This window comes from Antechinus flavipes, chromosome 4, assembly GCF_016432865.1.
Source record: "Antechinus flavipes isolate AdamAnt ecotype Samford, QLD, Australia chromosome 4, AdamAnt_v2, whole genome shotgun sequence".
Lineage (NCBI taxonomy): Eukaryota > Metazoa > Chordata > Mammalia > Dasyuromorphia > Dasyuridae > Antechinus > Antechinus flavipes.
Genome location: NC_067401.1, coordinates 270,861,524 through 270,876,667, shown reverse-complemented (window position 1 = coordinate 270,876,667; position 15,144 = coordinate 270,861,524). Strand labels below are relative to the sequence as shown.

At 35.1% G+C, this 15,144-nt stretch overlaps 1 protein-coding gene across 2 annotated transcripts in view; it reads right to left on the bottom strand.

Annotated features, from left to right (window-relative positions):
• The window catches only part of FHL5 (four and a half LIM domains 5), a 75,170-nt gene extending 66,894 nt beyond the window's left edge, over window positions 1–8,276 (bottom strand). Inside the window, exons 1-2 of one of the 2 annotated variants that reach the window (XM_051997428.1) lie at window positions 8,163–8,276; window positions 1,447–1,510 (exon numbers count right to left, since the gene is read on the bottom strand). The gene's annotated coding sequence lies outside the window, so the exon portion shown is untranslated. The other variant, XM_051997429.1, reaches the window with a different exon arrangement.
• Between the last annotated feature and the right edge of the window lie 6,868 nt (window positions 8,277–15,144).

The window sequence follows — 15,144 nt, the reverse complement described above, 5'->3', positions numbered from 1 at the left end:
CATTATTATGTTTCAATACTTCTGAACACAATTACTCTTGATGCTATGTTAGGAAGTTAACCTACTAAACTTAAAATCCCCACACAAATTGTTGCCTTACCACAATGTTGGCAGAGCTAACAAAGTGAGGTAGCAGAAATGTCAGTAATATGATGTTACATTAAGAAACCAGTCCCTTGTTTCTGCCTAAATTCGAATAGACACACATACAAATTTTTCCTCTCAATCAAGGGATTTGAGTTAGCTTTAAGCATATAACAAATATGTTGTTATTTTGCCTAATACGTACTCTTATAATATTTATGTAGTCAATTACTTTCTATAGATTTGCCTATGAAGGAAATGCCAGTGTTTGAAAAGGACATAGTTGGGTATATGAAATCATACCTCAAATAACTCTTGTTATTTATGGCAAATCTACATTTTATTAATGTTTGTGCTATTCCCACACTTTAGAAGTACAAATAGAAATAGCTATATTTGGCCTTAGGATGGATGATAAGATAGAAAAGAGGTATATGATTCAAAGAGTGGAGGAGGAAGTTGAAATGTGTGGTATGGATCTTTTCATACATAAATTGCTTTATTTTTTGCTTCAAGAATTATCGCTGTAGGAGTAGCTTGTCTGTATGGGCCATGGGACATCAGATCATAGAACATCTCTGGAAATATAACTCAAAATTATTAATAGTTTCACTATTTTGTATTTCTGAATACTGGATAACTTTTTTTTTTTTTTGAAGACAAGACACATACTTTTTTTTTTTTTAATTTCAAATCAATGAATGCCTTCAAAGAATGATATGTATTTTCTAAGAGTCCTGAAGGTTACAACATTTATAGTATTTATTAAGCATTACTCCATATAAGATACCACATTAGGTTATGATAATACAATAATAACAAAATAACTACTGTCCCTGAGGTACTTCAATTTGACTAGAAGATAACGTTCATTCATTTAGAAAAATGAAAAAGAAATCCAAAATCCCTGATGTTTTTTTCAGATAAAGATAGCATGTTTCACAGAATGTTGAACCACTTCAGGAACTCAGAATACAACTGTAAAGCATTATTCATAAGCTATGTTGTCCCTCATAGAATTAATACAAGCCACAGGAAGAAATCTCTTTTGAGTACACTAAATGCCAGCAAGCAGCTATTGGTCACAATGTCTTACTAAGTTTTGCAATAGAAAACTTCAGATTTATAGCTATTTCATCAGCCAGAGCCTTTGGCTAAAATGGTTCTGGAAATCTCATGAAGATGTCTGATACTTTAAACAATATTTATGCAATGCAGGTACCCCACAAACAAGGGAGGAAAGAATTTACCCAAAGACTCACATTTGATGCAAGCAGCTTCACACTGTGTCTTACGAAAGGATGAAAGATTAGGAATATATTATATACCATGATTTTTTTTCTTTCTCCAACAAATACATACATTGAATCCAAAAGAAGCAGATCAGGCTGCCAGGGATGTTTGAGGGTATCCTCCAACTTCAGCTCTGTGGGAGAAACATGAATTTAGCGTCACTTTGTTTTCTCTAGGTCTTGTGACATGTAAAGAGCTAACTCCCACTCTGCAGCTGAACAACCACTCCCTGTCCAAATATATTTACGCACTGTGAATAGCAAATCCCACGTAGAACATCCCTAAAGGAGAATTCAGCCAGATGGATAAATTAAAAGTTTTGGCTGAAAACTACCCACCATCCACCTGTACCCATAAACCCACATACCCACACATACCTACATACACACAACTGGCATAAAATAATGAAGGTAGCATGCACTGACTGGTCTAAACCTTGAGACTTCTTCAGTACAACATTGTTTTTAAAATAATTACTTTTCTGCTTGTATGATAGAAATGGCTGACTAGGAGACACTGGTCATTAGGCAGTCATACTAAAATACTTCCTTCAAGATAAGAATCCAGCCTGGGGCTCCCCACTGGGGGATTTGTCCCTACTGTTCACTTAATACATCTTCTCCAGCAGGTCCTAAGGAAAACTTGGCACTTGAACCCAGAAATGACTCCTCCCAGGAAATTATCCTTTTGAGGGTTCCTACCACACTTTGGGGAGTCCTTGGGAACTGAAAAATTCCACGAATATATATTGACATAAGGTATGGAAATAAAGGTGGTAACTGAAGGAGAAAACCAAATGTGATTTCATTGTTTCAACAATTCCCCGGGTGAGGAAATTCCTTCTACGAAAGGTGTCTTCAATAATCTTTAGAGAACTGACTTTAAGACTATTTTATATGACTGACTTAGGATCACATAACTCTCATAGGTCAGCAGGAAAATTTGAGCATTGATCTTCCTGGTTTTAAAGATAGCTTTCTATATACCATGTTCACTCTGATGGATAGGACAGATATAGACATAGAGAGATTTAGATGTATATATTTCTATTCTAAGTCTAGGATTTTTCTTATTTTGTTCCATTACGTGAGATTGTCTGGATTCTAGTTCTAGTTCTTTTAATTGTATGACTATCTCCTGTAATTTTAGCAAAGATGTGTGGTCTCTATATATGGAAAGGTCCATGTTTTGCAAGGACGCCGTCCTCGTGTGTGGCTTGAAGGGAGGCAGAAAACTTCTACTTTCTCCACTCTTCTCAAAGGAAGTCTTTTATTCTTGCCAGAAAGGGAAGCAAAAGGTTGGAGTTGTGTTAAGGACCATGCCTAAATGTGAAGGAGTGGGACAATTCTCTAAAAGCACCCACAGCTGTGAATCATAATGATGTGGTTCTAGTGGTAGAAAATTGATGTGAGAATCCCCTCTTTGGTCAGAGGCACAGGTCCAATGTGAAAGAATTCAGGAACCCGAAATCTAAATGGCAAAAGGAACTTTTATTTTTTTGCTCAAAAGCTCTCTCTTAGCAGACAAATCTCTTAATGAGGAGATTTGCAAAGAATGTTTTAACAGAAATCTATTTTATGGGGCTGAGGGCAGTTTGAGCTGATTATCAGAACAAGATCTCCCAATTGAATGAAATCACTTTGAAGGCTTTTTCCAGAATTTGGAATTTTCTGAATGGGGATTTGGCTACCCCAAAAGATCAGTGGAGGGTTTATTTGTTCAAGATCTCTAATTGAATGAGTTGCTTATCTTAGAAAAGGCTTGTCTGGAAAGTATGTCCCCTCCCAGACTCTCTGGAATCCAAGACTCCAAATCTCCCTTCTTTTACATATCAAAGGGGACACAGTTTCAGAGTTCTTGAAGGGAATTACAAACCAGCCTTTACAGATGCAGATGTTGCTTGTGAATTGAGAATGAAATAAATTGGAGGCAAGAGGGAAAAGCAGAGAGATCAGAGAATGTAACTGCCTCTGGGTCTCCTTGTATTGTTATCATCCTCTCACATGAAGGGACCTATTCTGCTGGTCAGAATTAGATCCCCAGCAGCACTAGCAGGTGGCTTCTGTTACACCCCGCAGCTACCAACAGGTTGCTCCCATAACAGAACTGGAATCTACCACCCTGCTCTTCTCAGATTGAAGGAGTAGCAGGCCTGGAAGCACATGTATCTATTTCCTTAAATTATTGTCTAGGGAATATGATTGGATTACATCTAACTTTTGATCACTTTGTCATTTTGGGAGGAGTACCACAATTTTTATATACAAGGCTTGGCTCTTTTTGTCATCCAAAACCAGTTCCACAGTGAACATACATAACTAATAAGCAAACAAAACAAAAAACCCAAAACCTTTCTATCCAAATCATAGCACAAAACAGAAACCAGAGGAAGTATACATAGGAGAATGCTAAATAATATAGAATGAAGTTCTCCCAAAAGCTTTCTCAAAAGGAGTGAGAAAACTCAATTCAACCAAAAGAGAATATCCTAGATTTCACCCATGGGAAAATACCCCTAAGTCCCCCAAGGTTGCAATCTGGGACTGGGGACATGTTGGAGACAGCCTGCTTCTCTTATGTCTTCCCAGAGTCTTATATTTCAGCTACCTCAAGAAGAATTATTCTCTTCCATCTTTTCTCAAAATTGGAAGGCAGGAGTATCAGATTGAAGAGGCCCCAAAAGGGAACTGGCTGAGAACTGAAACTCTTACCTTTTACCAATTCTGCCTCACCCTTCACACAGGGCAAAGTCTTTATATTCACTGATAAAGAGGATCATACCACTGGGTTTTAGGATAGGGGGCTACATGATATAATCACTTAGCCTCAATTTTCTCATCTATATCATCAGAATAAGACAAGTCCTTCTTTTACAGTTATTGCAAGAAAAACATTTTTATGCCTTGAATTGTCATGCCCTGAATAAAATTATAACACCCTCGCCCTCTTTTTCCTTGCCATTAAGATTGGGAGAATTGAGTTAGGAAAAAGCTTGAATACTTTACATTCCATTGTATAATAAAATCCAAGTGCATTATCTCAATTCTTTCTAGGATAATTCCCTCTCAGTTTGAGTATTTCTCTTTGCCTTGCTGTCTCCTGTAACCCCAGCCTTCTTATCTTGACCCTTATCCTGTCAGGATTAAGTGTGATTCTTTCCTGGAATTATGGCTTGTCTACTCGCCCAGTGTCTTCGTCTCCCTTATCTGCTTTTGTTTCCCCTATAAGATTGTATACTCAGATTATTCTGTTTGCAAACCCTAGTTAGCTATAAAAGTTTCTTGACTCAGTTCCTTGAGGCCAAATGATTTTTGAACATGAGTTCTGTTCGGCTGGCTAGCCTAAAAAAAACCTCTCCACATTAAAAAGATTGAAAACCAATCTCTGTCTTGCCTCAGTTTCTCTGGCATTACAATATATCTTAAAATATCCTGGAATGGTGTTTATGATCAAATAAACTGGGATGGTGAGGCTTCACTGAAATTTAACTTTGGTATATTGAAAACATTTGACTAAATTGAATTAGAGATAGGAAGATTGAATGATTCAGAATAAAGATATGAAGCACATTTTAAGTAACATTAAATGGAAGCTAAATATCCTGGTGTTCAGTGTGGGGTAAGCAATGACATGTGACAAGAATCTCTTCCTATATTCTTAGCCTGGGTAGTAAGGTTTTCTTTTTTACTTAAAAAAATTTTTTTCTAATGGAGGAAAAAGTTATCCTTTCTGTCTAAACTTCTGTCAATTTCCCTTTTCTCCTATTTCTCCACAGAACTCCTATTGCCAATGCCTAAATGGAATATGAAGCTGATCCAGAGTTCTGGATGGCTGTGCCAATTGAGGACAATTTCTAGCAGGTTACCAAATTGGAAAAGTTATAGTCCCAATGATAAGATTGTCTGAGAATCAACCTATCTAAGCACTAAAAACAAACAATCAATCAGTATTTATTGTCTATTATGATAGGCACTGGGCTAAGCTGGCAGGATAGTGATAAAAATGAAAAGAAACCTCTCTAAAGTAGCTTATCTGGGGAAATATGTACAAATATCAAATAAATACAAGAAAATTTGATGGGGTTAGGGTTCTAGCAGCTAAGAGCTTCATATGTAGAAGTTGCCATTTTGAATTTTTCTTGGTTTTGTAGATTACCATAACCAAAGAAATGAACTTGAGGCCCAACTGCTGGTAATAAAGGAATGCCTTTACCTTAATTATGCCTTTTCCTGGAATTTACTTCCTCCTTATCTATATATCTTAGAATCTTTAACTCCTTTTAGAGCCATTTGGATCCAGGAGTAAGATATAGTTTAGGGCTATTGAAGATGGACCTGGTTGCAATGGGAGACCTTGGCCTTTTAGAGTTAATATCTTTTCTAAGTGAAGATTTTTTCTAGGTCTCAGTTTGAGGCACACACATTCAGTGTTTAAGGAAACAAGGTAAATGAGACCAAAAAACCCCCCAAAACACAATATATAGTACTATGCAGATGTATGCAAATGATCAGCAGTTTCAAAAATCACTGGGAAGTGGAGGAGAATGAGTGAGGAAAGGCCATTGGAATTATTGGCAGCTTTTGAGAGAATAGTTTTAGTAAGCATGGTAACAGAAGAAAGATCATAAGAGATTAAATAGTGAGAAAGTGAACAGTAAATATAAACAAAGATTTGAATTTTTTAAGAGAAAAGTCTGTTAAAGGCTGTTAATGATGGATGCAGCAAAAAAAAAAAAAAAAAAAAAAAAAAAAAATCAACCCAGGTCTTTGGTAACTACATGAGCCGTAAGGAGGGACATTGACAGGAGGCTTTTGTTGAATTTAAGTTAAATTTCTACAGCTACTTCTTCAGGCAAACTGGTGAAAGCCTTCACAGGATTATCTTGCCCTTAAAGGGGCCTTTGTTACAAAGGGCCCTTGAATTCCTGTCAGACAAAATTATGACTCCACAGTTATTGTAGCCAATCAGAAGGCTAAGCTATAAAAGTCAACCCTCCAGGTTATTTTTTCTGCTATAAAACAACTTACTGGTACCCCATTTCTTCTCTAATTCCTTTTAGGAACTTAGCCCATTCATCAAGCACTACAATAGTGAGTTCATTAGGAATTTTACCTGCCTTATGCTGTTTTCTCCCTTGTTAATGGCCAAACTCCCTTTTGGAACTTAGACCATTGTCAATAGCATAACTACTTTACACTTGAAAATAATCTAAGTCTACAAATTCTTTTTAGACACTTTGTGACACCAGTCCCAAACTTCAATATATTTTGGTGTTCAGCCCCTGCACCTATCAATACTCCCAAGGACTTGTACTTCCGAGACTATAAGAAGCCAAACAACCAGAAAGATGGCATTGGATAAAAGTATTGATGGAATAGTGAGTTTCTGGGCCAAATTCAGCTACTGAATTTGAATCGGCATCAGTATCACAACAATGGCAAGAATTTTGAAGATGGTCCTGGTCTAAGACTCTAACTCCAGAAGAGTTCCTAGACTAAGCTGGAGCCAGAAATCAAAAAGCAAAAAGGGACAGTTCTTGAAATGGAGAATTACATGTTTACATTGCTTCTTCACTGGAATGATGAGTCAAGTGAATTGCTCAGGGCTATATATTTGAAAAACTTGTGGTATCCACTTCACTTCAGAGTCATGTTCTAAGTTGCAACTTCTCTACAAAAGCTTCTCTAAACTTTGGCTGAATTTAAGGAAATGTTCAAAATGATAAAGTGGAAGAGTCCCACTGTACTTTTGGCTCTAGTCAGATCAGGACACCTGGAGCATTGTGTTCTATGAACCACATTTTGGGATGTGTTCATGATTAGTAGTTAGGATATTACAAAATGTTTTCTCATCTGCCTTTTTCCATGCATTTTCTTTTTTAAAAGGCTTTTCCTAATTCCCACCACTATTTCATATTTATTCTATATTCTGTATTACTTATTTGTGACACTGTTATGTTCCATCTACCAGTCATATAACACCTTAAAATATTGGCATTTTTAAAATAGTCCTTTTGAAGGTTTAGGGTCATTAAAAGAATTTTTCCATTTCTTGAAGAAAATTTGACCTGTTCTTCTCATGTTCAGTTTTGGACCCAACTTGTCATCCACTGATCCTGTTTGTGCCACATATAAAAATTAGTGGGTATTTAAAAATATACTATATCCTATTACAAGGAATTTTTATTGGACTAAATGTCTAAGTTTTAGATTCAATAAACTTGTGATTGAAAAATAGAAATGCTTCTTTATACTTAGGTACAGTTCTTCCTATAGTAACTACTCAATAGCTGTTTTCTCATTCATTCACTACATCACAGAAAAGTTATTAAGCAAGCACTTTATAAACTACAGTATTGTATAATTTGACTTTGGGGGCTGGCAATTTGCTTATTTTATATTAAGGTTCTAAATGGCCCCTTTTGTGCTATAAAGTGCTAAGTATATAATAAAGATGACATTTGTGTACAATGCCGTTGCATCATCTTTGTATGACAGCAAGGGCATTTTAAGAAGGAAGTCAGTATTCAATTGTCTTAGACACTGGCATTTCTAGGTTTGAGGATTTCCCTTCTACCCCATTTCCCCATATATTTCCAGGCTCACTCTCTCCAGATCATTTCTATTACAACTGAGACAAAGTTAATTTCTTGAAAGCTTTTTTATCTTTAGAATATTATGGCCAAAAAAGTGAAAAATAAAATACAGGTTTAAGTCTACAGAATAAAAGTTTCCTGAACCAAATCAAATCTAGCTTCAAAACAACACAGTTCATAAATAGCTTACCAGATATCAGTCTTCATTACTCTTGTTGGCTTCCATTCAGAGTGGTTTGAATGTTTCCTAAGTGGATGATAACCAAGGAAACTTATATACCTAGCTGGAGACAGATGTAGGTAGTTGCTGTTGCCAATCCTTTGTCCCACCCCCACCCACCCAATTGTATTATGACAGTGGTACTTTGAGAGCATAATGTGCATGAAACATTCTGGTCATATTTCCTCAAAGGGCAGGTGGTCGGATACAGCTAGAATATATCAAAAAGTTTCTTTTTAAAACTATTGTATGTGCACTAGAAAATTGTTTTGCTTCTTGCTGAGGCATTTGGGGTTAAATGACTTGCCTAGGGTCATACAACTATTAAGTGTCTGAGGCCGTATTTGAACTCAGATCCTACTGACTTCAGGACCAGTGCTCTATCCTCTGCACCATTTAGCTGCCCCACATATAGTAAATTTTTCTAGATTACTCATGACTAGTTTATTAACTAATCAATAAAGCATTTATTAGGTGTCTATGTTTCAGGGATTATGACATGTGCTGGAGAGATAAAAAGCAAATGTCCAACAACTTACATTTACATTTTAAGTGAGGTGGGTGGGAATGTATATGATTATATAAACATATAATGTATATAAGTGTATGAGTATAGTTATACACACAAGAGATTGGGCAGGGCAGAAATCTGACTGTGGGAATCAAGAAAGACTTCATGCAGAAGGTAGCTAAGTTTATAAAGTCTTGAGTTAAATCTATATAGAAACTAGATACTCTAAGAGTTAGAGGCAAGGAAGGGAGTGCTTTCCATGAAAATATACTTGTGAATATGTGTTATGTCTTTCTTCCTGAGAGCCAAACAGGCCAAATGGGCCACAATGGGTAGTTTCACTGACCAAATGATAATTATTGTTTTTGTTATCATTTATAAGTAAATGGAAAAATAATTTGGCTTTGAAATAGGATAAAGGTAAAAACTTCAAGATAAATTTTGCCACAATGTAGTGAATGAAAAAGCACTGAATTGGCAGTCCTAGGTCTGTGGCTCTGCTGTAATTTGTCTAATTTTGGACCAAGAAATCTCACTTTTCTGGGACTCCTCATCTGTAAAAATGAAGAAAATGGACTATACGATTTTTAAGATCCTTTGGGGTCCCTTTCTAGATCTTAATTTTGACCTAAGTGAAATTCTTGGGTATTAGTAAGTTAATGGATTCCACAATATTAGGCATCCAGTTTCAAATAAAGTTGAAACCATTTTGATTTTATTTGGCATCAAGCATATTATCACATCTTTCAGAACAGTTGAAGAGCAGTTAAACAGCAATTAAGGAGTATTTTGAGTTTGCTCTTAAGAGAAGATTAATTGGCAATGCTTTGTTCTATTATTTTCATTATATGTTCATTTATGTTAGGAAAACATGTAAATATAAGTCACCTAATTGCATAATTTAGCAGATTTCCTTCCATGAATGGAATGATCAATGAATGCTTGTGTCAAATTTAAACCCCACGATTGTCAAGCAAAAGATTTCTTACTGGAATCTCAAAACTCGGCATATATAAAAATAGAACTCATATTCCCAATCTCTACTCCCTAAACTCTCCCCTGTCCTCCAAATTATTGTTGCCTTTCAATCATGTTCAACCCTAGACACCTTTGGGGGTTTTCTTGACAGACACTAGAGTAGTTTGCCATTTTCTTCTCCAGCTCATTTTACAGATGAGCAAACTGAGGTAAGATCTTTTGGTGTCTTGCTCAGCATCACATAACTAAGTGTCTGAGGTCAGATTTGATTTAAGAAATTTGAGACTTCCTGACTCCAGGATTGGCATTCTATCCACTGCCATCTAGCTCTCTCTCTTCCAAGGTAACTTAGTTCTTATTAAGGGCATTAAATAATGTGAAGTTTTTGTCTGAATGGCTGTTCTGATAACTATTTTTTTAATGGCAATCTTCAATTTATATAGGAAAGGGCTCTCCATTTCTATCATCCTAACACTATTCCTTGTAGCTGTTTGCAAATCTCATATTATATTCACATGACAATAGGCAAGTTCACAACGGCAGTTTAAAATTAAAACTCTTGACTAGTTCACATTACATTAATTAAGTTTTAAAACTCATTAAATGTGACCTGATATTTATAATTCACACTAAGTGGAATTTCACATTATTTAAACTTGCATTAATTGCTACCAATATTTCTAGTCTACTTTGTATAAATTTCAATAAGGACAATTCAGTAAAGCAGTGGTTTTACAGAAGGAAAATTATTAAGGAAATTCAATATAAGGTCTCTGGCAGAGGAGCTAAACTACAAAGGGACCTAAACACAAGTCCCAAACCTACATTTTACAGATTAGGTGACTGAGACCTAGAGGCATTAAGTAACTTGCTCAAGTCATACAGCTAATAAGTTGTCTGAGGTGAGATTTGTGCTGAGTTCTTCCTGGCTCCAAGTTCACTGTATTCGCTACTGTGTTATGCTGAGTTAGGATGGCAACATATAAATAAGCAGCTTCTGGAAAAGCAGTTTTTAAAAACTGGTAAAAACAATATAAACTTGCAACTGTGACTATAACAAAGTGGTAAAAGGTAAAACAAAATGCTTAAGTATGCCTAGTACATTTAAGTCATTTAAAAAAGCAAGTTTTTATTGATATTTTATTTGTTTCACCATCACAGTTATCCCAAGTAACTCTTACCCAAAACCTTGCCAAAGAACCATTGCATGACAAATAGAATTTTTTAAAGAGGGAAAAAAAATCAGCATAACTGATCAATACATTAAAAAAATCTGAAAACATGCAAATATCTGAAACTTGTGGATCTCCCACCTCCAAAAAGAAGTGTAGTTGGAGGGTGTCTTCTTATATCTCTTCTTTCAAGAACTGATCAATCTGTAATTTTGCTACACACACTTATTTTTGTTTTTTGTTCTTTCCACTTACACTGTTTCAGTTACTCTGTATACTGTTTTCTTGATTCTACTTATATCGTGCATTATAATTATATAGATCTTTCCATTTTCTCTGTATTCATCCCACATGTCATTTTTAACAATACTGTAATATTCCATTAAGTTATATTCTGAAATCTAGTCATTCTCTAATTATTAAGCATCTATTTTGGAGATACTTTTTTAATTATCACAAAAAGTGTTGCTACAAGTACTTTGCAGAATATGGGACTTTTTTTTTTTTTTATAGATATAAAACCAATAATGGAGTGTGGTTCAAAAGATAGGGCTATTTTAGTTACTTTATTTGCGTAATTCCAAACTGCTTTCCAAAAAGACTTATCATTTCATAGCTCTAACAATAATATATTAGTGTGCCTGTCATTCCACAACCCTTTAAACATAGTCTTGCCATTCTTTTTCATGTTGTGCTGATTTACAGGGTGTGAGGTAAAAACTCAGGATTGTTCTGATGTGCATTTATTTCATTTGTGTTTTAGGGCATTTTTTTTTTTTTGTGTGGTTATGAATACTTTGCTGTTCTTCTGAGAACAGTTCTTTTGTTTTTTCTATTTTGACCATTTATCTATTGTGTAATTATGGACTTACACTATATATTTTAGATTCCAAGTCATTATTTCCTATTTGACTGCTTCCCTTCTTATCGAACATGCAATAATTTTGTCGTCACAAAATTTTTTGAAGTAAACAAAATTACATATTTTTTGTAATTTCCTGTTCTTGTTTAAGACTATATCTCCTACCCAGCTGTGAGCTTTCTTTCTAGTTTTTATATAGAATGACCTTTATTAAGATCACATATCCATTTAGAATTGTATTGTGGAGCCTCCTGTAAGATGTTGGTTTAAATCTTAATTTCTGCCAGATTGCTGTGGACAAGTGTTTCCTAATATCCTGGCAATTCTTTTTCCTCTATTGATATTTTTTAGATTGTCTCCCCACTTTTGCCTTTTAGTTTATTTTTGCTTTTCTCTTCTCCCCTTCAACTACTCCTCTCCTCTTCTCCTTTCATGTACACTCTCATGTTGTAATGTAGTCCAATAAAGTTGCAATGATTCTACCTGTAACCAGGGTATTATCAAATCTTGTCTATATTATCTCTTTGCTGTTACCTCCAATTGACATTGCTTTCACCCATCTCCTTGTGTATATTGAGAAAAGAACAGTGATTTTTCTGCTGTCACTTTGTGGTTGCTGCTATTCTTGGCTGTTGTCATTATTCACACCTGTATTTCTAAACAGTCTTTTCTTTTCTGCTTTTCTTGTTAAAAAAAAAAAAAATGCTTCTTTATTGTTGAACATCCATCTTTCCCCCTATATGGTTAAGCTCAGATTTGCAGGCTGTAACCTTGAGTGGCATCTCGAGTTCCATTGCTCTTAGAACACATTATCCATCCCTCTTTCATTTTCTAGTGATTATAGAATAGTCTTTTATTAGTTCAAATTCCATTTCCTTTGTATTCCAAGGTCTTCTGATTGTTGGAGAAGTTGGTTCTGAACTAAACTGTCAAATTTATCCACTGTATATCTTGGAGCTTTGAAGCCCTTTTTTCTCCCCTTAAGACAAACTGAATTCTTTAGATATTTCACTTTCTATGGTGAGAAGTTGGGGGCAGTTCTCTTCCATTCATTCCTGCATTCTGATATTAAAAGTTTTGTCCTTGTCTTGTTCTTCAGGGACCCTAAAGATTGTTTTTCCTCATCTTGTCTTTGAGATTAGCATTTTGGCTTGTGTTTTGAGGACACATGCTTTTAATGTTACTGATTTTTTGGCTCCTCTTCTAGATTGTCCCTGACTTGTGTATTTGCATTTTTAAACTATTGGTCTCTCACATTTCTGTGGTGAGGCTTGCCATCGCAGATTCCAGAGGTCATATTTTCTTTACTATTATTTTCCCCATTAGATTTATGTTTATATTCAGTCTTTTATATTTTCTTCTAATTGCAATCTTTGATAGCTTCAGTCTTTTTTTTTTGTTCTTTTCCCCTATTGCTTACTTTACTCCTATGTAGTTTCCTCGGGTTACGAATCTCAAAAATCTTCTCAGCCTCCTTCCATGCTGGACAACTCCATAGTTTTCCAACTTAGATCTTTATTCCAAATGACTTTTGGGTATCCTAACTGGATGTTGTGCTTCTTCAAGCTTAGTAAACTGCTACACAGGCCCCCATACACATGATCTCCTTTCTCACTTCCTTTGTTCATCAGCTTTTGGGGAATTTGGAGTTTTGTAGCTCCAAAGCTGGTATTATAAGGGATGAGGCCCTTGACAGATTCTAGATCCTGAGGGTTTCATTAGCTGTCTTTTGCATTCAGGGCAAATTCCCATAGCCCAGAGCCAGGGTCTCCACAGGAGTGGAAAGAGTAAAGGGGATACTTGGGTACACAGATGCTGCCTACATGGATGATTACAAGCACCAGACTCTACATCAGGGTCTACAAGATGATAGTAGTGGTTCCACATGTCTGGCTTCTTCCTTGGTATGTCCAACTGCTTTAGCTAGGTTGATTTGCCTCTCTCAACAGGAAGAAGCTATTTTCTCACAGATGACGGCTATGCTTGAAGCAGGACCAGGGGTCTGGAGGGTGGCTGACATTCCCAGGGCTTTATGCTCATATACCTGTTGGCAGAAGTTCATCAGTAGTTGTTGCTGGGAATGAAGAAAGTAGATTGCTTCTCCATAACAATGACTTGGGATACAATTTAATCCCCGAGGCTCCTGAGCTCAGGGTTATGGGTTGCTTAATAAGGGCAAATGGAAAAGACAATGGCAAATTAGATGGTAGTTTGACTTGTCTAGTCCAGGCTGCCCCACTAAGACCAATGCTATGACTAATCTATATTTCAGAGTAATTGATAGATTCAATGTGAATTATCTAAATAATAGTCAGTTTATGCAAAAAGCCCAATTTTAGTAGTTTTGGTTTCAGTAAGTAATTGCTTCTGGGAAATTCTGTATTTGTTCTTTTTTCCTAAGTTTTAGTGATGGATTTTGTTTTTACATTAAAAACATGCATATAGACTGCTCCATCATGAAAAGTCTCTTGTAACAAAGTGAAACAGTTAAGTAAAACTAAAAATAGTGATCTAATTTGCTTCAAATTGTTGTATAATTTTCTTAATTGTTTTTTCTTTTTTTAATCAAATAACGAGTCCTTATCCAAAAAAGTTTGTATATTATGTACCTAATTGTTTAATATACTAATGTTGTGTAGTACAGTTTGAGACCTGACACTTGGTAAAAACCACAAAAAAAAATTATTATGAGATCTCTGGATAGGATAAATGTTCATAATTAAACAAAGAATAAAGATACTCATGTAAAATTTAAAAGGTTTTGCACAAAAGGGGGAAAATCTTTGAAAGCTTATTTGAAAATCATTTCCTAATTCTATAAGGAACTGATTCAAATTTATAAGAAAATGATAAAATCTATATTTGTTCTTTATTTGAATAATTTCTTTTGCTTCTCTGAAGTTACTTGTTAAAAGTGTTTTCAAAGCTGTTTAAACTAGAGCTGAGCATTAATAAATTAAAATTAGTTTTAAAATCAAATTAAATTTTTTCAAAAGCAAGTGAGTCAAAATTAAATGAAAAAGTGCAACAGGCATTTTATGGACTTTTCTCTGTTAAACTATGACATTAAAAGATAGCAGTAAATCTTCACAACCATTTGGAACATACTTTGAGTCTTGTTTATCTGGATGTGCTCTAAGCTGAAAAGATTATTATGACTTGTAAAAGTGTTTATAAAATTGCTGCCATTGACAAAGTGTTAGTTTCTTGTTAAATTCTTTAAAAACAATTTAATCATTTTCAGGATGAGATATAATTTAAAAACTCTAATGTAATATTTACAACTACTAAACTCATAATCATTCTGACTCAGTGCTTAAGTAAAATTATTCAAGCACTGCAAAGCAAAATAAGCAGAACCAAATAGAAAATAGTTTAAAACTGAAAGGCCATAAATTCCTAGTTCACAGTAGTAGACAAATTACACAC